The 23,898-nt window shown below is 38.4% G+C and overlaps 1 long non-coding RNA gene across 1 annotated transcript; it reads right to left on the reverse strand.

Annotated features, from left to right (window-relative positions):
- Window positions 1-1,731: 1,731 nt before the first annotated feature.
- Window positions 1,732-11,085, reverse strand: LOC122997141. Its single transcript, XR_006407154.1, has 3 exons — window positions 10,978-11,085; window positions 9,670-9,957; window positions 1,732-2,145 (listed from the first exon to the last, which is right to left on the reverse strand). It is a non-coding gene; the product is annotated as an uncharacterized LOC122997141 (long non-coding RNA).
- Window positions 11,086-23,898: the final 12,813 nt, after the last annotated feature.

A 23,898-nucleotide genomic window follows, 5' to 3' on the forward strand; every position in this document is an offset into this window, starting at 1 on the left:
CAGAGTAGTGTGGGACCCAGGTAGTGTCAAATGAAAGCGACCGCTGTGTTTACACATGGTCCCTGTCGGATGCTAAAAGTTTTGGAGGGCTGCTCGTTTTTTAACTCAAATTTTGTAGTGACCACAACATGCTTAATAGACCAACATAAAACAGATGTTTCATAAATTATTTTCTCCATATCGTTTAGTTCATGACTATTACAAATGTGTTCAATCAAGATTAAGAGTCCATAGACGTGATGAGGGCCAGGTTATGCTAGAAAAGAGTGTCTATACTGTAGCTGTTCCAAAGCCACACATTCTCTCCTGGAAGGCATACATAGCGTTGCACTCATTTGTACACATCAAAAAGGACACAAATTTGTGTAGCTAATGAAAGAAGAGAGTCAAAGAGAGAAGTTCAAACCCTTCTTACCTCCACATATAGTGTGAATGTCGGATTGACGGTTTTGGAAAGTTATACAAATTGTCGGATCAATTCTGACATCAGAAAGGTGTTGGGGGGAAGGGGTTTTTTAAAGCAGTTCGACCAGCCAGCAAGCAGCTCTGATGAAGTATACCGGCAGCTTTGAGCAAAGCAGTGCTTTGAGTTAAATGCCAATGTTAGCATGCTGACATGCTGATGTTTAGCAGGTACAATATAATTTTTACCATGTTCACCACCTTAGTTTAGTGTGTTTCAGTGCTAACATTTGCTCATAGACATAAAATTTTGACCTGATGATGGCAGATGAAGTTAATTCACCCAACATGAATGTGCCGAATTTTGTGTCAGTCCATCCAATAGTTGTTGAGATATTACACTTAAAACCACAAATGTCAACCTCATGGTGGCTGCAGAGGAGAAGTCAGAAAGTTAGTGGGATACATCATCTGGAAATCATGAATGTTTGTACAAAGTGTCAGTTCTGACATTGCCATCCCTAGAGCCATGCTGCTAGCATAGCTAAAACAATGCATCAAATCTGTTTCAAAAATTATATTCAGGATATTTTTTTAATGTATCAGTATGTAATTGTTTTTGTTTATTAAAAATGCACACATATACAAACATTATTTGTCAAAATATGTTGAGTTTTATAAGCTTTAAGTCTCTGCATTTTTCTTTCCTTCACATGTTAGTCTGCCACAGTTGTACTTTTATGTGTTGATGAGCTTCATTCCTTCCTATTTTCACTTGTAATCAAGATGAGTTTCCTCTTATAAGTTTCTACCCTCTGATCTCCTGCACAACTCTGTTTTTGTTTTTGATTTGACATTTCAAAAGATTTCACACAGTAGATTTACAAGCAGGAGATTGCAAGATATTTAAAGATGTTATGATTTATGCATACTTAAAATTGCATTGTTGGTCTTCTTGGACCAAAGATTAAACATCCAAGTTTTTTTAACAAATAAAATATTTTAACAAATAATAAGTCTTTGAATTTAACGTTTTGAATTCATACAGCCATTATGTATTTCTGATGCAGACACTTGGGTAATTCAATGAGCAAAGGCAAATTCTCATATTGAAATTCACCACCACACTGTTCTTTCTTAAGTTAAATTAGAATATGCAAGCAAGGCTTCATCTGATCCTTCTGTAACTGCATTATTAAGCTGCTACAAGTGTTTGACTTGGGATATTGGAGGCCACTGTCAAACGTACAAGGTGGATGTGAGGAAGCTTATCCTCAAAAGAAATAGAAGCTCAATAGAAAAGCTGTAAATACACACTGAACATTAAAGTCAATAACTGCAACAATATTTTTATTGACACAACTACAAACAAATAAGGTAACCTAGTGACTGGAGAAATCTAAAAAGCTACAAAGCAAGCTGCTGAAGTGTGAGTAAGGCACTGAATTTCTCAGTTGTGGGGATGATCTTCTAAAGCCGGTCTCGATCCCTGACCTCCACATGGAGGAGGGACAAGTGAAGCGAGGATTCTCCCTCTGGGCGTCAACACACAATTGCAGAAACACACCCCCGTCCCAGTGTAATGTCTGTAAATGCTCTCTGCATATACACACACATCAGTCACACGCTGCTCGTTTTATTATTCTGCCTGCAGGGAGAGTCCCAGGGGCATCAGTTTCATCACGATCCACGCGCACCATCCACACCTCCGCTCACTTGACTTGGCACACAGATGGCCGAGTTCTGGTTTTAAAAAGGGGAAGAAAAATAGAGAGAATCAAACATATCTCCTTTTGTCACTCTCTCTTGTCTGTCTCCTATTGGTATAAATTACATTTGAGCAGAGCTGCGGGTGGTTTATATTTAGTCATGCGATGTACTATGATCCTATCATTACTCATCCCTACAAGCTTTGATAATACAGATTCTGGCTCCACTGTAAGTGTCTGCCTGGGGAATGCTTTCTAGATTTAGTTTGGCCCTTACCTCATCTTCTCCTCTGCACTGTTGCACTGTTTCTCCTCATCTCATCATTCTCGCTCTATTTCTCTTCATCTCTGTCTTCCTGTCTGTCTATCTCTCCGTTTCTCTGATTCTGACTACCTCTCTTTTTTTTGTATGCGTTCCTCAGAAACAGCCAGCAAAGGAGGAGTGTGGCAGGACAGTATGATTATTCATCCAGGGAAAAGCAGAGAGCTTTTTCCACTTACTCACTCACTCAGCCCACGGCCAGTTTGCCTATCTGTGATTAAATTCATCAACACCGTCCCCTTCTTCCATACGCGCACACACACACACACGCGCGCACGCACATGCACACGATTATCCTCAGCAAGTTGCCATTAGAGGTCTCTCCCTATGTTATAAATAGCGTCACACACACACACACACACACACACACACACACACACTCACTCACTTCCTTTACACCAAGTTCAGTGAAATTCGCTTTGCCCGTTTAATCATATATTCCCTCACCACTTCCACTGTAAGAGCAGAAGTTTTAGCTTTGTGCTTTGACCATAAACATCACTTGAATTAGGCATATTCAATTTTTCTCTTATTAATGCAAACTTGCAGACTGTGTTCCCCAATAGACCATTACAAACCAAATTCATATTATGCAAATACGAACAGAAAATGAGCGTAAGGGATGAGAGTTGTACTATTGGGACAGTCCAAGGCTGCCAGCAGTATGAATTAATTGTGTCCTGGCATGTGGGGCCGGAGGAAGCAACAGCAGGAGGGGGTTTTATCCCTCTCGCTGCAGCATGGAGCTCTGCTGGAGTTTTAGATCTGGTGATTAGGCTGTGAGGTCGAGCTACTCAGCGGAAATCTCTTCTGAATTCTGAGGAAGCGCTGAAGGCATGTTCTTCACTGCATCAGAAGAGGAGAGAAAAAAGTTTTTTTTTTTTCAGATGCAGCTGGCCAGTACACAAAATATGAGAGGGCTTCAAGGTCCTTTGATTTGAAGCCAGTCTCTCATTGTGAGACCTCTGATTGAACCATTTTAGGGCAGGGCTGATGCGTTTTACCGGATTGAACTATGTTTCAGCTCGTCGCGCATTGCCATTGTTCAGTTCTGTATTGTAAAAATAATTTGTGTAATATAAAAAGCTATGAATGCAATTAGGCAACACCTAACAAAGCACACTCATGTACTCCACTTTGTAATATTACTGACAATCCACTAGAAAAATAACTGGCTGAAATGCAGATTCCCTGGATAATCAAACTGCAAGGGTTAAAAAAATGCCCAAGGCTGTATTTCCACCTAAGGCGTTGCATAATTCATGAGATAGTCTGTTGTGGGTTTTAGTGAACAGCATAAAAACAACCTCCCATCCCTGACAGACTAGGTATAGATCTGACATGATACACCTACACCTATCCCTCAGCTCCAACTGCCCTTTTTATAAAGAAAACATGCTCCGTTCTCTCAAACATTGTTATAGTCAGGCATTCATGTGTGAAAGCAGGTCTTGTGCAAATGTTCAAAGCACTACCACAGACATATTGAAATAATAGATTGTAAAAAAAAATATGGACGTCTTTGACTGCCATTTTGAAGCCTTGAGTTTGGCGATTTGACTGTCATCATCTTGGATTTTTGGAGCCAGAAGTGATGTGACCACATTTGGATGAGAGGCTGACGCTAACACTAGCTGCTAGCTTGGTTAGCACAGTACATTTACAGTCTATGGTTAAATGTGATAACGCTAATGCTAATGCTAAATTTCGCTAGCGAAAAACAGGCTTAAAACCATTAAATGCACAATATGTAATTTCTGTCGCTAGGGGTCTCTCAATCAAAGCAATAACAGAAGACGGAGTTTGATGACACTGAAGTGGCGTGGGATCATGGGAGTTGTTGTCTTCATTGTTAAACAACAAGCTTCTCCAGGTTAGGATTCCTTCAGTGTTCATCGTTCAGGATGTTTTTACTGGGAGCCAAATTATCCACAGAAGATTAAAACTGGTAAAAAAAAAAATAAAAAAAAAACAGTGAATAAAGCAATTTCATGTAAAAGAATTTTTTTTTTTTTTTTAAAAATCAGTGTTTCCCTGATGCTGTTCGGAGGGCACAGGATGTCAGGGAGGGGCTGCTATCTGAGCTACTTCTAATGTTTGCTCAGCTTGTTTTTCTGATAACATAAGATCCAGATATCCAATAACTAAAATACTTCATCCGGTTAAAAAGGTGCAGTTAAAAATGACCAAGATTGAAAAAGTTTATCATAAAAATGTGGCTTAAAACTGAATAAAAGTAATTTATCGCAATTTCTGGCAGACAGCCACAACGCCAACATATTATCTTGTATGCATATACTCTTTGGTAGAGGGGGTACAATGCCATTGACAGATGACCAAATGAAACAAACTGTTACCTTGATTAAATTACAGATTTCTCGTTTGAAAATTGTTGGAGACATTTCAGATAATGTACAACTCAACAAAATATATAACATAGATATAGTCATTTTTAGACATTTTAGTCATTATAGTTACATATAGTTACATATTATAGACTCCTTAGAGGGTCTTAGAGGGTCTTTTAGTACAACCAAGCACTGAACAAGACTTTTTTAGGTGGACAAAATGTTACAATTAACTTTGAAATATGTTATGTAATCAACGTTGTTGCCATGGTAGCGACTTGTCAATCACAAGGTAGCCCTGCCCTAAAGCAAACGCTGCTTTATTGTCTATTTTACTCTAAATGGGACCATCATTTACAAAATAATCATGCTGTATTGAAGAAGACTTCTCTATTGAAGAAACTAGCGGCTGAAACCATAAACTCATTAGGAAAGTGATTTACTGAAGTAGTCATTTTCTCATTGACTTTCATACAATCTGACTTCTTTTTTGAGCCAGTGGAATCACCCCCTGCTGGCCATTAGAAAGAATGCAGGTTTAAAGGACTTCCGCATTGGTTTCACTTTTCAGACTAGAAGCTATGTACTTGATTGAAATCAACAAACTAGTTGTTAATGTCAGTGTTAAGCACAGTACAGCCCATTGTGTTGAGAGGTGAAAGCCAGTATGCATGCTGTGTTGAATCAAATAGACTAAGGAATGCATAGAAAATAATATTTTTTATAAATGATCCTCTTTTCCATTTCTCACTTGTTTTTTTTTTTCCTTTAAGTCACCATGGTACTTTATACTGAAATGACAAATTGATCATCTAAGGAGTTGGCTTGTGAAAGAGTGGTGGTGTGTATTGACAGGGGAAAAACTGAAAAGACCTATATACTATTATACACCAAACAAAATGATGGTGCTCTGAATAGAAATGTTAAAGGAGGACTGTTTATCCTATATCTGGAATAAATCACATAGCCATATAAGCCAGTAAGTTGAACATGCTGCATCAGCAATACAACAATACAAGGTCAGCACAGTTATTTCCATATCTTGTGACAGATACTGTATTCCAAAGTAAGATTTGAACAGAAACTGTTAAGGAGTCATATGCTTTTAAACTAAGCATTTTTAAGGATAGGTTCACAGTTTTTCAAGTCTTTTTTAAAACAATTGTCAGGTGCCCATATGAACATTGGAACAGGTTTTACTTGCTCTAATCATTCCTCCTGCAAATACTGACCATTAAAAATATCCCTTCCTATTGTTCTTTCAGTGTAAGTGCTGGTGACCAAATACATAGTCCTTGTTTTATGTATATATTTGTACATACAGTATTTGTTCTAAAAAGACTAGCTTTGGAAGATATCCACTTGATTTTATTAGCTTCAGATAAACTTTTAAATTCATTTTTGCATAAAACAAGGACTGTGGATTTTGTCCTCCTTCACTGACACTGAAAGCGGATCAGGAAAGGATCTTTGACTGGCCAATATGAACAGGATGAATAATTAGGGCAAGAAAATCCTGTTTCAATGTTCTCAATCTTTTAAGACAGACTTGAAAAATTGTGAAGCTATGTGTGAAGCTATCCCTAAGGTACCCACGACAACTACTTGCAAAGGCTCTGTAGCTACACCATAGCTGACACACACCTCCTCAAAAATTTAACTACATGTTGGGACTACAGCAGCAACCAAGATATCACGATGGGACCAAAAGAACTGTAATTGGTCAGCTTGTGTTTCTACTGCCAATAAAGATTGTTGAGATTGAAGAAAACATGAAGCAGTTGAAAAAAAAGGCTCAGTTATCGTCTCCTTTTCAGTAACACACATCAAACAAAGTCATTTCACAGGTCTCTGTAAATAGAAGAATGTAAATACAGCAACTACATGGCATAGTTTCATATTCAGTAATGAAACAAGACAGACTTTCCCACCATCATTCCTATCACAAAGTAAATGAAAGAACGCAGTTACTGTGGAAAGTATAAGTAAAGCATGATAAGGCCTGATTGTGTACGATTCATCTGTCTAGTGTTGCAGGAGGCTATCACTGAGTGAAACCTGACACTTAAGTATCTACGTAGGTAGATAAACCAACGCAGGTAATGAGATGAATGACTTGGTGGATGGACAGGAAGTTAAATGTCAACAATTTTGATAATCGTCATTTCAGCCACTCATCAAGCAAAAATGCCAAATGTGAATATTTGATGCTTGAAAAAAAACATATAGTCTGTTAATAATACGTATTTCTTTAAATATTCATCTGAATATTTACTCAGGAATTTCACCACCACCAGTAAGCCCATCATCAGGGCTCAAACGTTTACGTAGCCTCATCCCAAGTTCTTGATAATTATTTTTCTTGTTTCTACATACGTAATTACATACGTACTTTTTTAATCATTTTCTTCACATTGTCATGCTGAAGGAAAAGTTTCAAAGAATTCCAATAAACCACAACAACACACTGCCATGAGATTGTGAAACTGTGTTTGTTGGAATAACTGATACATTAATCAGACTTACACAACCCTTAAGGTTGGAAATGGTGCCCACTGAAATCTTTCTGCCCATCGCTGTTGACCCTCCACTCATCCCCCAAGTACTTATAAACTGGTCAATATTAACAAGTGCTTCACCAAATAGAAGACAAACAGCTTCAAGCTAACATGTTACTACATGTGTGCCTTCCAATGATTGTTTTGTGTAATGTTAAGTGTAATAAACATGCCTCTGCCATATATGCAGCCACCATGCACACCCCAAACATCTCCAGGCCTGTTTTCAAGTATGACAAGCATGCTTGATGACATCCATGACATGAAAATATTGCTTTTAATCTTCATTTTCCTTTAAGATGCTGCTCCTGAAGCAGTTCTTGTTAAGAGCCTCCAGCACAGTAGTTAAGACGTTCGCTGGGAATTCTTTAATTGCATCATCCGGCATTCATGACACACTCTGATCCTCTTGGGGGAACAAGTGTTTCTTTCCATTTGTGTCAATCAAATTTGCTGTGCTTAACCTCTGTCACCTGTCATTCATCTAATTAAACAACACAAGTAATGAGGAATGTTGATCGGGGGATCTCTCGTTGGGTGTAACACGCCAGCTGTAACAATTTTCAATAATAATTTATAATTATTTGCTGCATTCTCACCAGTATGTTGCTGTTAGCTTGTATGTTTTACCTTTAATATGTGATCATTTAAAAACATGTACATGTAAACATCATCAATATAATCGATATAGACATGTCATCAAAACAACTTCATGGTTAGAGCCGCATCACTCACTGAGCCCTCCGTTGACTTAAACCAAGTTGATTAGAGTTTTTATGCTGTTTTTATCCTGTCTTTAAAATTATTTATTATAATGCAATTTGTAAAGCACTTTGAACTGCCACTGTGTATGAAATGTGCTATATAAAGAAATTGTTTTGCCTTTCAATGGGAAAACAGCGTTGGGTAGTTACTTATTAGTATTAATAAAAAAAAAAATCAATAGAAATTAATAGTTTCTAACATGTAACAAGATTACACTTCTCTGATAAAAGTAATTGTACTTTGAATTACTTTTGAATATCTTTCTAAAAACCTATAGAAATACTTTGACACTCAACTTTTAAACCAACATCATTGACAAGTCCTTAAAGTGCTTCAGGAAAAAAATTGGAAATTTGCACATCCACAGTTCCATGACAGCTGTGCAATCTCAATCTTCTGATATGATCTAAAGCAGCTACTAAATTGACTTGCTTTTAAAATTGCCTCAATCTCAAGATATTTCAATAAAATAAAAGTTTACCTTCAAACATTTAATACAGTAGTGGTTAATAACTACCACAAGACTTCATGTCTTTCTGACCTGAACATAACCTACATTGTACAACTTCCAGATAAAAATTGTATTGTTCTGGGAAATCATTTAAAAAAATAATGAGTATCTCTGCACGTGTGGAAGCATCCGATCTCCTTCTTGACTCCGCTAACTCCAGCATCTCTCCTGCCAGCACTTATCTATCTTTGCTCACTTACAGAAGCTGTTGCTAGGTAACAGTTCACGCCCACATGTGCATATCAAATTTTATATCTAAACAAAATCCAATGGTCAATGAATAGACTATTAAATTAGGCGTTACAGAATACTTCTGTTGAAATTCTCTATATAAAGAAAGTTTTCATTAGTTCACTACTTTAATATGATTACCAAAAGTTAAACTGTAATGCATTACTGTATTAGTAGGGAGAGTAATATGATCACATTAATGTGTTATTTAGTAATCTATTAGTCATGATAAGCCTCAATCTTCAGGCTGATCAGTTTCCCTTTTCCTTTACATGACCCAGAAACCCATGGCTGAACTGCTCACAGTAAATATTCTGCTTTGTAACCAAAACCCACAGGGGATTACTAATTAGGTAAGGAAACAGCACAACACTGTGAGTAGAAGATGGGATGAGGCAGAGGATACTGGAGGAGGGGGCTGATTGGCGAATGAAGAGAGAGGAAGCAAATAACAGGAGAGAGGTGGGAAGATGGAGAAGACGGAAGGAAAAAAAACAGCGGAAGATGACAGGAAGACTGGAGAATTGTAAATTAATTATAACGCAACAGCAACTTGAGATGGTCATAGGAATAACATGCAGAGGAGTCACAGTGATACGACAAGAAGTCAAGTGTGACAGACACACAGAAGGATATGGAGATTTGCACATGGATAGAGACTTTCACAAAAAGAGATTGGATTGAGAAATTTGCACATAAAAAGACCAACAATGAAACTGAATTGAGGGAATGATGGAGGGGAATAAAAATCCTCACACAGGCCTCTTAAACATGATCGGAGAAGGCAACAGGGACACGTTTCAGCCACCTCGTGCTTACATACCTGCCTGTCAACCTGCCAGCTCTGCATATCCCACGGAAGATGTTCCAGAGGGGCCAGGCTCCGTGCCGACACATTCCAACACAAAGGCCCTTTCAGTAGGCATGAGACGGTGGTTATGTGGCCAGGGACCAGTCTGGGTCAGCCAGCACTGCAGAGCTAATACGTGCCTAGACTTTTACCACAAAGCCCCTCAGGCCCCACAGTCAATGAGCCCAGAGATTGCTGTGCCGCTTTCACTTTGGGAGCTCAGGATCTGAGAGTGAGAGTGGAGGGGCGAAGACACGGCGCCTTGGAATGAGAAGTGAAACAGACGTTTTAGTAGAGGATATGGCTGGCTGCTTCTACATCTTGCTAGCCCCTGATGTGTATTCAACATTAGCAGCAACACAAGACAACATCTGAGCAACTGAGCCGTATCCCCTCTTCAGTCAGCCAAAGCTAAAAAATAATTTTTAATATGAAATTTAAATCAGAGTCTTGCAACTGAATTTCTCTGTTTGTACCTATTTGCAATTCACATAGGCAGTGTATGCCTTCCCCACATCATACTTGCAAATGATGCATGGGAGTATTGGTAAGTGGGTTCACAGGGATGTTGGGAGGTAAGCTTGAGACCACCTAGCTCACTAAATCAAAACCAATGTTTTAGGACATATCCCACTGAGAGAAGCATTGCAGAGCGAGCCTCGTGAGGCACTTCCGTAAAGCAGAAAACACGCTGCAGTGGCTGTGCCATTCAACTGACAGATAAAGATGTATAACATTTTGACAGCATGGATCAGTGTTCAACAGGTGAGCTCTGAATGGTAAAGAGAGGCACCTCCAGAATAAATACAAAAAGCCAAAGTCCTGGCCTCTATTTCAATAGTCTTGGCTAGATATTGTTGATGATACAGACCATATCTAACATCTTTTAAAGCTGGTGCATACCCATGTTACAGTTGCACAGGTATTTCCATTTAACTTAAACAGATGTCTAATCAGCCAGGTTAAATGAAAACACCTGTGTGCAAGAACTTTTAATGTAGTCAACAATTAGAAAAACAAATAGATAAAATAAAAAAGCAGCAAAATTCATAGAATTTAAAACTTTTCTGTTTTACCCACTCAGAGAATCAATTATTGACCAGTGGATTCATTTCTTTTTTAGAATAGTTACACTATTGGCTTCATTCTGCTCTTTAGAAGTTGGGAAAATTTATATGAGATACATTTTGCCTAAGTAGTTGATTAGTCCTAATCCTTGAAGCTTTATGTTATACAAGGACAAGTTTATCAATTTGTTCAGAAAAATAGCATCAAACTCACCTTTTTGTGGCTTGCACAACTTGGCAACAACTTGGAAAAAGTCTGCTTTTGGACCACAGAAAGATTTTGTGTAACCATAAGGTAACCTTGGTACGACCACACAGGTGTTTTCACTTAACCTGAGCAGAGGTCTAATTAGCCAGAATAAATGAAAACACCTGTATGTGCGCAAGAACTTTTAATGTATTGTCACAATTTAATAAAAATACAACAATAAATTAAATAAAAAGCGACATAATTCATAGCATTTTAAACATTTTTCTCTCAATTTTATCCACTCGGAGAATCAACCATTGACCAGTGGATTTTTTTTTTTTTTTTTTTTTTTTTAAATATATAAAGCTACATTATTGGCTTCATACTGCTCTTTGGAAGTTTTGCCAAAGTAGTTGATTGAACCTCATCTTTGAAGCCTTTTATCTTGTAAAAGTTTAACAATTTGTTTAAAAAATCCTTTGAATAAAGCGTAAAAATCAACTTTGTGTGGCCTGTACACCTTGTTTGTATTCCTTCATTCTGAGATGGATTCAGTCAAGTGCTCACACAAGTAAACTATCAGAAAAAGTCTGCTTTCGGACCACAGAAAGATCTTAACTGTTCGTAACCATTAGAATTTTTAGGTCTGTCTACACATTACAGGTGTTTTCACTTACATTGAACAGAGGTCTAATCAGCTAGAATAAATGAAAACACCAGTATGTGTGCAAGAACTTTAAATTTATGGACACAGTTGAATAAAATTACAGTGAATCAGTGAAACAGAAAAAAAAACAGCTAAATTAATAAAATATTAAACATTTTTTTCAATTTTAACTGTTCTAATGGAATCACTATTATACTACACATGTGTATTCATTGTTTATTGTTTTTTTAAAGCTTTCATTGGGCAGTGCTTAGTTTTGTTTAGTTTTGTTTAGCAGTGTTTAGTTTTGTCTTGCTCATTGTTGGGGAAGTTTAAACCATCTGGTTAAAGCCCCTTGTCTTGTAAAAGTTAAACACATTGTTTGAAAAGAACTTCGAATAAAGCATAAATCTCACCTTTGTGTGGCTTGTACAAGTAGGTATATTTGTGGGATGTAACTGGTTATTGGACTATTGGACTATTGGACTGGACTATAAGCATTTTAAGCCTGTGTTTTGACATCCACTAACATCAAATTTCTGTGGTTAAGACGTGGTAAAGACTGGGAGAAGTTTATTGCCTCTGTGGTTCCGACACATCTGATATGAGGCATCAGATAACTCCTGTGGGTTTAACTGGTCTTACACTTTATATACTGACACTTTTTGGGTCACTAACACTAGCAGATACACAGCAAAGGTGACAGACAGATATTCAGTAGCCTAGCAACATTAAGGCTACAAATTACCCAAAATGTAACACTCTCTTAACGTAACAGCCGCACTTTGTAACCTTCACTACCACCATACTAATTTTGAATAACATAAAATTCAAAGTCTTTTTGGCAGAGTTTCATTCCCTTTGGTCATCTGCGTATTATTTTAATTCAATAATAGCAAAACAGGTGAGGGTTCAACTTGCAGTGAGGCAGGTGCTTGTGTTTCACTATACAGTGATTCACTGCAATCAAAGGATCAAAGAATCCCACATATCCAGGTCAATTTCATGATAGATTCATCAGAGTTTAGTCGGTGTGTTTGATTGAACATCCTAACACCTCTTGATCACTGCATGGCCCCTGATTCTCCACTCCAACATTCCAACAAAGCGAACTTATCAGAGTGGGTCTTTTCTCTCTCTCGCACTCTCCTCAATCAAATCCCAGTTTACTGCAGGGTGGAAATTATCATCAATGCTTCTGAAGCATCAACATGAAAGCTGAGGGGTTTTTTTTCCATGACTGATGGCCAATGGATTTTGTTTTGTTGTTGTTTTGTTTTGTTTTGTTTTTTGTGTGAGCACAATATATTTCAAAGAGACTGTGAGGTTGAACACTATTTCAGTCTTACTCCGGGATGGCTTCAGGTGAGGCCCACACTCACCAAGTGGTGGTGTGATCAGCATACTGACTGACAACACAACAATAAAGAAGGAGGAGATAGAGAGAGAGAGAGAAAGAAGGATGAAAAGAAAATTAATGAGTTTCAAATTAAATTTTAAACAAGAGAGAAGAAAAGGCACACAGCCTAAAATAACAAATCCAACAATCCATCTTGACTGTGAGTCTGTTAGTATCAAACAAGAGATGTTTGGTAGCATTTTATGAATTAAATACACAAAATCTTGAGCAGTCACGAGTAAGATACAAATGAGGAAGCAATTTGTCAGTTTAGTAGGATCATGCGCTACTGAGGTGACACAGAAATGTTTAGTAATTGTGAGATAACATAATGATGCATTCTTTAACAAGTCAGCATGATGCATTACTTTATTTGAGGAGGCACAAAAATAGATATATGTGCGTAATGAGGAAGTAATGATTAATTGTTCGCTATGTGCCATTTAGCGGCTTATCAGAGCCAATTAGGGATGATTAATTAAGAAAGTGGTAAGTGCAGACTCATGAAGATCTTGGAATTAGAAACGTGTTCATTAACATAGTGTCTACTGTCTAGCAGTGTGCTCTCAGGTACGTTTTTGTTATCTACTATACAGACTTTAGTCATAGACCATATAGATTCAAAGTTATTCAGGAAGTATACTTGTTAGCTGTTTCTTTATTAGGAGTTAGTTTTTAGTAGTTAGGAGTTAGTTATTTCCTGTAAATTCTTCACAATAAAGGCCGTTATTTAGTCATTTAAAAGCTTTTAATATGACGCAGTAAAGCAGAAAATATTGGGTTTGCATTGGCGGTAAATTAACACAATGTCTGCCCCTCAGCAGGCTTCCAGAAAACTTGCCAATCAGAACAGAGTGGGTTCATTGGGAGGGGGGCCTTTAAGAGACAGGAGCTAAGACTGCCTGTTAGACTGGCTGTTGTTCCACATCTGGAACTTCTGGAAAACATCTTTGCTATATGACAAATGTATAAGGTGACATAAGTCAATGTTGTCTTTACAGTTTGTACTGCTGCCCCCAAGTGGCCAAAAAACACTTAATGCTGCTTTAAGATAAACTGAGGCTTACATTAATATGTATCAATATCCATCTGTCTGTCCATCCATTATCTATACCTCTTATTCTGTTCAGGGTTGTTCTGAGCTCACATTGGGTGAGAGACGGGGTTCACCCAGTACAGGTCACCAGTCTATTACAGGGCTGACATTTATAGACAGACAACCATTCACACTTATACTCACACCTACAGGCAATTTTAGAGCTGGCAATTCATTTAACCTGCATGTATTTGGACTGTGGGAGGAGACCGGAGCACCTGGAGGAATAACCCATGAGGATATTCCTTTTCCCCAGAAGAGGTGTTGGGTTTAGGTTGACTTTGATGGGCTGTCTACTAGATTGTCCAATTTTGTCTCCCACTTTTGTCATGGCAACAGCTTCATCATTATAACTCTGCATTTTTCTATTCAGTCATGTGATCATTCAGACTCTGCCATCCACTGCCTGTCCAGCAGTAGTCCTCAGCTGATTCCTGCAATTCTTCAATCACCAGATTCCTACATGCCTGCACATCTGCTCCCTATTCCATCATCAGCACCTCAGTATATATACCCTCCTATTAACAGTAATCCCTCACCAGATTGTCTATTTTGTCACCATAGTCATAGTGGTCAAGCTTTTGATCTTGTTTGCCTACCTGCTGGTTAATGATTCCTACCTGTTGTTAGTTTTTGCCCTCCTGCCTGCTCCCATTTTGGATTTGTTTGTCTTTGTTGAATGCCTGCCTGTTGCCAATCTCTGCTTTGAAGTAAACCTCACATTAAACCTACCTGCACAGTTCCTGACTCTTGCTTTTGAGTTCAAACATCTTCTACAAGAAACTTTTAGGTGTTGTATAGTATGTTGACAGTGAGCAATTCTTGAGTTTTAACCCTAGGAGTGAACTATTACTATAAATATATTAACTACTACTATAAATAATTCAGGTGGTAGTCTCAGGTAGGTAGGTTAAAATGGTATATTGTGGCAAAAATTACGCACTATTTCCATCCGTTTGTAGTTTCTCACTTTTGTTTTACAGTACCTATGTCTGAGGCAGTTCAGCATCACATCTTAATAAAAGGACATCTTTATGCATTCTGCTGCATTAAGAATGATTAAAGCTGGCCTCCACATGGGTTTTGTATGAAAGTGAAAGCTGCCAAGTGTTTTGAACACCGTGAATGTCTTTCATAATTGTAAATTCACTTTAACATCAGTCCACCAGTGCTCCCATTTGAGTAAAGTAAATCTGATATAATTATTTTTTAATTCACAGGGATTATTATGACATTCCTGAGGCGACCTTAATGAAATTAGCTGTTTGATTAGTGATTTCATGCAGTGTAATATACATTCTGTTTCTCTCTCATTAAAAAGGCTAATGAATCGACTGCTGCACTGAACCAGAGGATTCATGCATATCCTCTCCAGGTGTTACCCCATGTTTAAAATCCGAATTGGTTTTTGCCCTTCACGCCATGACAGAATCTGATTTGCAGGGCTCACAGCACCATCCATTGGTCAACAGCATTGCTGTCATTATCTCTGTCACTACACCCTCACTACTGTGTGACTGTGCACTGTGCGCAGTCATCATAGCTGCGCCCAAACAACCAAGCAGCCTGGCAGGCCTGAAATTAGATGCAGCATCCCAGCAGGGGGCCAGGCCGGTGATCCCCAGAGGGACTTGGTCCCTTGGCTGATTGCTGAGCTGAAGCTCTGATGGAGAGGGTAATTACTGGAGACGAGAGCATTAATAGTGCATGAGACAGCGTGTGTGTGTGAATGTGTGTGTGGTGAGAGTGGGTGAAAGGAAGTGAAAGTGAAAGTGAAGTGAAAGGAGAGCAGAGGGGTATAATGATGATCCGGATCTCATCTCATGTAACATGTTAGTTCTTTCTGTCCAATTAGAGCTAACTGCAAGAACATACAATGCCTCATAGTCGGGTAAACTCTGACGCACACAGCCATTCATAAACCATACATGTAAACAACAGGTAAGAGGGGTCAGCCGAGGAACACACAGGGGTTCTCATCTTACATTAACACCCTCCACTGTTGCTGCTTCCATGGTGACCACAAATAACCAAAGAGACACAAACTGAGACATTCTCACTCATGAGCACCGGAAACACATAGATAACACACAACAAAAGACACGCACATCAATACAAAGACATGCATGTGTAAATGCATATACTGTATGTAACTATAGTTTTAAAGGCCATTTTCTCTGTCCAATACAATTCTTGTTTCAGCAGCCTATGGCAATACTTTTTCTGTCTGTGTGGTGTCAGAGTCTGAGCAAGAGCAGAATATGAGAAAAGAGATTGGAAACACAGTGCGGACAGTGTGATTGTGAGAATGAATAAGAATGGGTGAGGCAGTCAGATACAGAAAAGCGGAGGTAAAGAGACAGAAGAGAGTTATGAGGTTAAAAATGTATTCTTCCCCTGGTGCATAATTTACTCTCCTTCAGGACTGATTTTTTTTTTTTTTTTTTTGTGGTTCAAGTGTAGCTCTGCCTGGACAAGCGAGGATAATCAGAGTAGAGATGCAGAAACTCTAAGTGAACTTTGCAAAGTCTACCAGTCTACCAGGCTCACAAGCAGGAGCTTAGGGAGAGCAAGGGAGCCACATATTGTTGTTCTGGATTTACCGTGCAAATGATTTTAGTCATGCATGGATTAAGAGCAACAAAGTCACTATAACACCGGCAACCTCCGTTTAAAATGTTTTCATGCCTGGCAGACTCAAGTCTACTCTTAAAAAGGTACGGCAAAGTGGATGTCAATCAATCAATCAGTCAAACTTTATTTGTATAGCACCTTTCATACAGCTTAGTGCAGATAGTTCAAAGTACTTCACAGATGACTGACAAGGGTGACTGTGAAAACAAAACAAAACAAAAAAGACAGAAAAAAAATTGAGACCAATGCACGCAAGAAAATAAAAATGATGAAAATGTAATATAATAGATTTAAAATCTATAATAACAGTAATAGTAGTAAAAGAGAGTGAAATAAAAATATATTAAAAAACTAGATAAAACAGATTAAAAGCTAGAAGAAGAAGAAGAAGAAGAAGAAGAAGAAGAAGAATAGAGTTAAATGGAAGCTAGACTAAAAAACTAGATAAAATAGATTAAAAAGACAAAACAAAACAAAGACAAATAAAATTGATAAGAGGGATAAAAAATATATATTAAAGTAATATTGATAATAGTAAAATAACAGATAAAATGAAATTTTACAACATAGATACAATAAAATAAGTGAATAAAATAAAGTAAATAATGTATATAAACCATTCTTAATCAAAAGCCAGGCTGAAGAGGTGGGGTTAAGTTTATATTTAAAGATTTCAACACTTCCAGCTGCCCCCAGACCCTTAGACTGTTCCAGCGACTCAGAGCATACAAGCTAAAAGCTTCCTCACCAAAGGTTTTATTTATTCCTGCACTTTGGAACAACTTACAGAGTCGTGCCAAAGGACCTGAGGGACCATACTGGTTCATACACTGTAAGCATGTGAGACATACATGCCGGTGCAAGATTTTAAAATCAATATGGAAACTGGCAGGCAACCAATGTCAGGAAAGCAGGTGTAATGTGTTCTCTCCTTCTGGTCCTGGTCAGCCCTTGGACTGCAAAGTTCTGAATCAGCTGTAGCTGATTTATAACTTTTTTGGGTAGACCAGACAGAAGAGCATTACAGTAGTCTAGCCTGCTCCGTATAAAAGCATGCATTACTTTCTCTGTGTCACTCAGAGAGAGAAATGGTTGCACTTTAGCAATATTTTGAGGTGATAAAAAGCGGATTTGTTGACAAACCCCATATCAGCCTTAAAGTTCGGATTTGAGTCAAAGACCACACCAAGGTTTCTTGCTTATTGGCTTGGGATAAGTCCAAGGGATTTTAATCTTGTGACCAGTTTTACTCTGAGTGTTAGAACCTATGACTAAAACTTCAGTTTTATCCTGGTTGAGCCGTAAAAGAGTTTGTGATATATCGAAAATACATTTTAAAAGAGAATCAGTTGGTCCTATGTCATCAGGAGAGACGGCCACAGAAAGTTGTGTGTCATCATTATAACTATGGAAAGAGATGCTGTGTCTCCTGATGATATCACTGGGGGGTAACATATATAGATTAAAAAGAAGTGGCCCTAAAATTGATCCTTGGGGAACCCCACAAGTTATTTTGGATATTTTGAATAAGTTATCATTAATTGCAACAAAGAACTCTCTGCCAGAAATACAAGAGAAAACCAGTTAAAAACAGATCCCAACAGTCTGATGTGATGCCTCAGTCTATTAAAAAAAAGTGTGATCAACTGTATAAAAGCAGTGCTCAGATCAAGTAGTACCAACACTGAGGGTTTATTGGCATTTATTGGCATTTAGATGTATCCTGATGTAATTGATTACTTTTACTAGAGCTGTCTCAGTGCTATGATTAGCCCAAAAATCAGATTGAAACATTTCCAGCTTATTGTTTGAGTTAATAAAACTAATTGAATGCACACCAGTTTTTCTAATTTTTTACTTAAAAATGGAAGATTGGAGATTGGTCTGTGGTTGCTGGGTATTGAGGGATCAAGGCTACTTTTTCTTAGAAAAGAGGCTTCACAAGTGCAGTCTTGAATGCTGTGAGGAATATGCCTTATATCATTGAGTGATTAAAATTGTAAGGACCTCCTCAGACACTGAATTAAAAATATTTTTAGGAGGTTAGGATTTGGTCAAGAGTGTGTGTGGAGGACTTCAGTGTTGTTACCACTTCCCTGAGCATTTCACTGTCAGCCAGGCTAAAACTGTCCAGCAGGGATTCACACTGTATGCTGGATGTTTCTTCAACTGTTATGGCATTCTGTATACTAGACCCGATGTAGGCTGTCTTTATATTCAATTATATTTATACTAGTATACGAGTATATATCACTGGGCTTAAAATGCTAAAATTCATTACAATAATAAAAATTCTTGGGAGATGAATAACTAAAATCTATTGAGGCAACACTGTATCTCTGTATCTTAAGGCTGCTGAGAGACACAATCCGCTCCTGTAGTTGGTGTTGGAGCTTGAGGAAGCTGCTGGCAGAGGGGAAGTGACCACATTCATGTCCACAGTGGCTCAGGTGTTTTCAATAATCAGTCATTTGCATAGAGAACCTGACACCCTGTGGACCAAGGCGGCTCGGGTGTAGTCCATCTTTTCTAAAATACCAGGAACGTACTCAAAAAAGATAAAAATTGTCTCCATAAAAGAGTCCATGTGTGGAGCGGTGTGAGTGGAGCCATGTATGCTAGCTAAGAAGTCTAGAGAATCAGCCAATCCCACAACCCAATGTAGGAATTGGACCAGAGATAACGAAACTTTTCCCATGGTGGCCTTTCAGCAAGTTAAAAGAAGGCTAAAATCATGCTTCAGTAGTTCAGACTGCTGGAAACTAATGTCATTTGTACTGCCATGTAGGCCTATCACAAGCTTTGTTGCTGTGGGATGGTTTTCCAAAAGGCTGAGGATTTTTTTCAACCAAATCATTCACAGTAGCTCCGGGAAAGCAAAAGTCTTTGCTAATTTTGCCCAAACATCCCTGATGATGGAATCACCAATGATCAGCATTGTTGGAGCAGGGGACTCTGAGCCTAGAGTTTCTGTGTGAGAGGGAGGGATGATTCCAGGTGTAACCTGCTCAACCCTCCTGGGAGGCAGAGTGGTGGTGACCCCGCAGGACTGATAAGGCCCTGGGAAGGCACCTCAGCTGCCAGGCTCAGGGTGCGGCAACAAGCGCAGCATGCATGGAGTAGAGCAACCATCTGGGGAGAGCATTGCTGGGCCACCCAGCACTCCAACACCACCTGCTGATCGGAGCCAGTGGGGGCAAGCAATCAGTGGGCACAGCACCATCACTTTCCTGGTGCACTGAAACTGGTTTCCCTGGCTCCTCCAGCACAGCAAACCGGTTGTCGAGCTTATCAAGAAAAGCTGATTTGCCCAACTCCTCTGAAGCAGTAAACTGGTTATCTGGGTGCAGTGTCGAGCAGGAAGAATGTTTACCCTGCCGGTGTTTGCTCTTCACTGTGACCCATGCCTCCTGTGTGTGCGAAGAGGAGCAGGCCTGGGCAAGGGTAGGCCATTGATCATCTGACAGAACCCAAGGCCCATTGGATGGAAGAGGATCTCCCCTGGAGGTTATGGAGCCAGACCATGGCAGCATGACATTGTCCTGGGCCACAGAGGAAACAACGGGTTGCAGAAAGGTGCTTTGGTCCATACAGCCGGATGCATCCAAAGCTGAAATATGCTTTGCCTGGGCAATTGCAATGGTAGAAAATCCCAAGATAAGTTCATTGTTTTTTCTTAGTTCATTTTCTAAGCATTGAGTGTTCTGTTGTAGCTGTGTTTACAATTTATACATAACGCCATTGACAGACAGATAAAAACTCAATAAAAACTTTAGACAATAAATAAATAAATATACAAAATAAAAGGCCTATAAAAAATCAAATAAAACAGAGACACTAATAAAAAATCATTGAAATAGAGTTAAAGAAAATATGTATAAGAATTTGATTGTGGTGCAAGCGCAGGTAGAACTCAACAATGATTATGTTGTCATGCATTAATCAAACATTCTGAAGATATGTAGATGGATAGGTATGCATTTTCAAATAAGACCTCCCCCTGGTTGATATTCTTTGTGTGAAAGGAATGCATGAGAGCTGTAGTTACATATTCAAGTTTCCCTCCACATTAATGACCTCCTGATTCACTGAAGGTGACATTTTTTGGGGGGTATTTTTATCCAGAAAAATGATAGGGATGTTAAGTAGACCAACTTGTCATTCCTGTGGCACCAGACCCAGGATATCAATTAACGCGTTCAATGCAAAGGTCCATGATCCCCAGAGATGTGGTCTGTATGGAATGATGTAACAGTGAAGCAGAGCAAGTTAATATTTTTCATGTTCATTTCTTGCTAGAAGATGAATAGAAACTCTCCACTGAGCTTAATTGGTAGTCACTTCCAGTGTTGAAGCTTCCTTGGATATACAGACGGTAGACCACCAGAACAGCTTCAGTGCGCCTTGGCATTGATTCAATGCCAAGTCTCTGAACTCTTCTGGAGGGATGAACACTATTCTTCCAAAAGATATTCCCTCATTTGGTGTTTTGATGATGGTGGTGGAGAGCGCTGTCTAACACGTCGGTCCAAAATCTCCCATAGGTGTTCAATTTGTTGAGATCTGGTGACTGTGAAGGCCATAGCATATGACTCAAATCATTTTCATACTCATCAAACCATTCAGTGACCCGTCATGCCCTATGGATGGGGGCATTGTCAGGATGAAAAGAAAGAAGTGTTTCATCGTAGGATAAAGGTGATCACTCAGAACAACTCTGTATTGATTTGTAGTGACCCTTCCCTCTAAGGGGGCAAGTGGACCCAAACTATGCCAGCAAAATGCCCGCCACGGCATAACAGAGCCACCAGATTCCCTCACTGTAGGGGTCAAACATTTAGACCTGTACTTGTTACTCAAAAGTATACAGTACAGAAAGAATGTAAATCAATTCAAATATACTGTATATAGTATATCCTTGAACTAAATGGATGTTTATCATTTTAAGTGTTCTTTTTTACAGTTGTGGGACCATGTTGTATAAACAAAATTGAAGGGCCTCTCAAATTGAATCAGTTTTAAATAAAAGTAATGTCAAAAACAAGCCATGAAGTAACAATAGCAGATTAGCTGTTAGTGGCAACAAGCCTGTGGAGCAAAAGTGAAGAAGCAAGATTTTCTACATCTCACTGTTCTTAACTTTAACCATCATTGGTGTAACAACAATAGACTACCGTTAAACTATTGTTAATCTCTTATCTTACTTCTGTCAGCTCAGTTGCTATTCTGAAAACAATAATACTGTAAACTCATAAGCGGTAATTACTCCATAGAGGAGGTCACATACAACCAAGTCTAAAATTGCAGTGCACTGTTTTCAGTCTACTCTGCTGTTTTTCATAGGTAATTAATGAATACTCTGATTTTGGCACTGGTAGTTGGTCCAAGGATTAAATTGGTGTAATGTGACTCAAATCTGATATAAAATAGACCTACATAGTCTTACACTGTTTTTTAAATTACAGTTAATCAATGATGACAGTGAAAATGAAAGCTTCTTCGTGGTAGGCGTTCAGAGTGGGAGTGAGGACATCTATGAATGTAATAAAATCACTTATGGCAACATTAAGTCATGAACTGACTTTAACTATTGTTAATTTCACCTAGAACTGCCAGGGTTGGTCAAGTCTTTAAAGGAATGCATCAACTTCATTCGTAACACAGGGAGCTTGCAGAGAGGAAGCCCATTAGCTGTGCTATCAGTGTCTGAAGAATCAACTTTGTCAGTGGCAGACACTCAGACTGAAATGGTATGCCACAACTCACCATTTACGCAATTAATAGTATCGATGGGAATAAAGCCATGGGTGCTATAAATGGAATGACCAGTTTAACCTTTCTTTAATTAGTCTAATGGTTTTTTAAAATTCCTGGCCTAGTCTTGGTAAATGACTTATTTTCTTGACTGCCTTGATTTATATTAAGTGAATCAAGAGCATTGGTTGCAAATCTTCCAAATTTTGGTAATACTGTTGATGCTGTCAATAAATACCTCTCAGCTCACACCTTTCTTATCTCATGTTCTCTGATTTAAGTTTTGTGTTGGTATTCATTTTTGTACTAAATAAATTCACTTGTTTTATCAGGTCTCTTTTTTGTCAATTCATATAGTAGCCCTTGGACACTATTGTAATAGTGCCAAAGAGGGCCTGCCAACGACTAACAGAAGAAGGATAAGCATCCTCACATAGGAGCTGGCTGTCGTGGTCTTTACCAAGGAAGCTCTGAGTGATTCCACCCTCACTGAAAAATCCTCTAAGGAGCCCCACTAAGAAGACAGCTTGATGTAGAGAAGGTTACATAACATGTAACCATACATATTTGTCTTCATAATAATCTTTTCCCATTTATCTTATAATTACTTATTATTTATCTTATAATTTAAGTTTAAATGCTTGTAATACCAAAACAAATGTCACATGGAACAAGAGGAGGCTCAGGGTAGGGACGCACATGCTAAATAATTAATTGATACCTCTCAATAGTCGTTAAAAACACAATTCTGTTACATACCGGTGTCAATGCAAGTGACATATAGAATCAGATGCCAATATCTTTGTACAGGTGCTCCAATAACATTTTGTCACTGTCAATACTGATTCAGAGTTTTAAAATTGATGGAAATATACAGAGTACTGATCCAGTCCAAAACCTTTATTAGATCATTAGCATGGGGTCATTGTAAAAAAAAAAAAAAAAAAAGCTACATAATCCTTTTTTTATGAGAGATCTAGCATTCCTCTATTTGCCAAAAATAGAAAATCAAGTCACTTCACTTGCTTATGATTCTTCTCCCTGTTTTTGTCTTGCATCATCCATGTTAATGGTTGAATACTTGTCCACCTTGTATTTGTACACTGCATTACAATTACTGTCACTTTATTTATGTTCAATGCTTGAAAAGTGTAACCAAATGAAGCCTCTTGATTAAGATTTGGGATTAGTCCCCCAAATTATTTCTTATCTGTTTTCTCTAACAGACGCAGTTATGGAAGAATTTCCATAACTGCCAGCCTCATCAGTCCCAGAAGTGTGGGCTACAATAAGGCAAAAATGCATCAATGAGCAGTTTGCAAAGAAAAAGATGGGAGTTTGATTTGCTTGATATGTTTTTTTAGATTTGACTGTTGATTGTTTGATTATTTTATGTGATGTTTTTCAAAGATTTGT

This window comes from Thunnus albacares, chromosome 14 (genome assembly GCF_914725855.1).
Source record: "Thunnus albacares chromosome 14, fThuAlb1.1, whole genome shotgun sequence".
NCBI classification, from domain to species: domain Eukaryota; kingdom Metazoa; phylum Chordata; class Actinopteri; order Scombriformes; family Scombridae; genus Thunnus; species Thunnus albacares.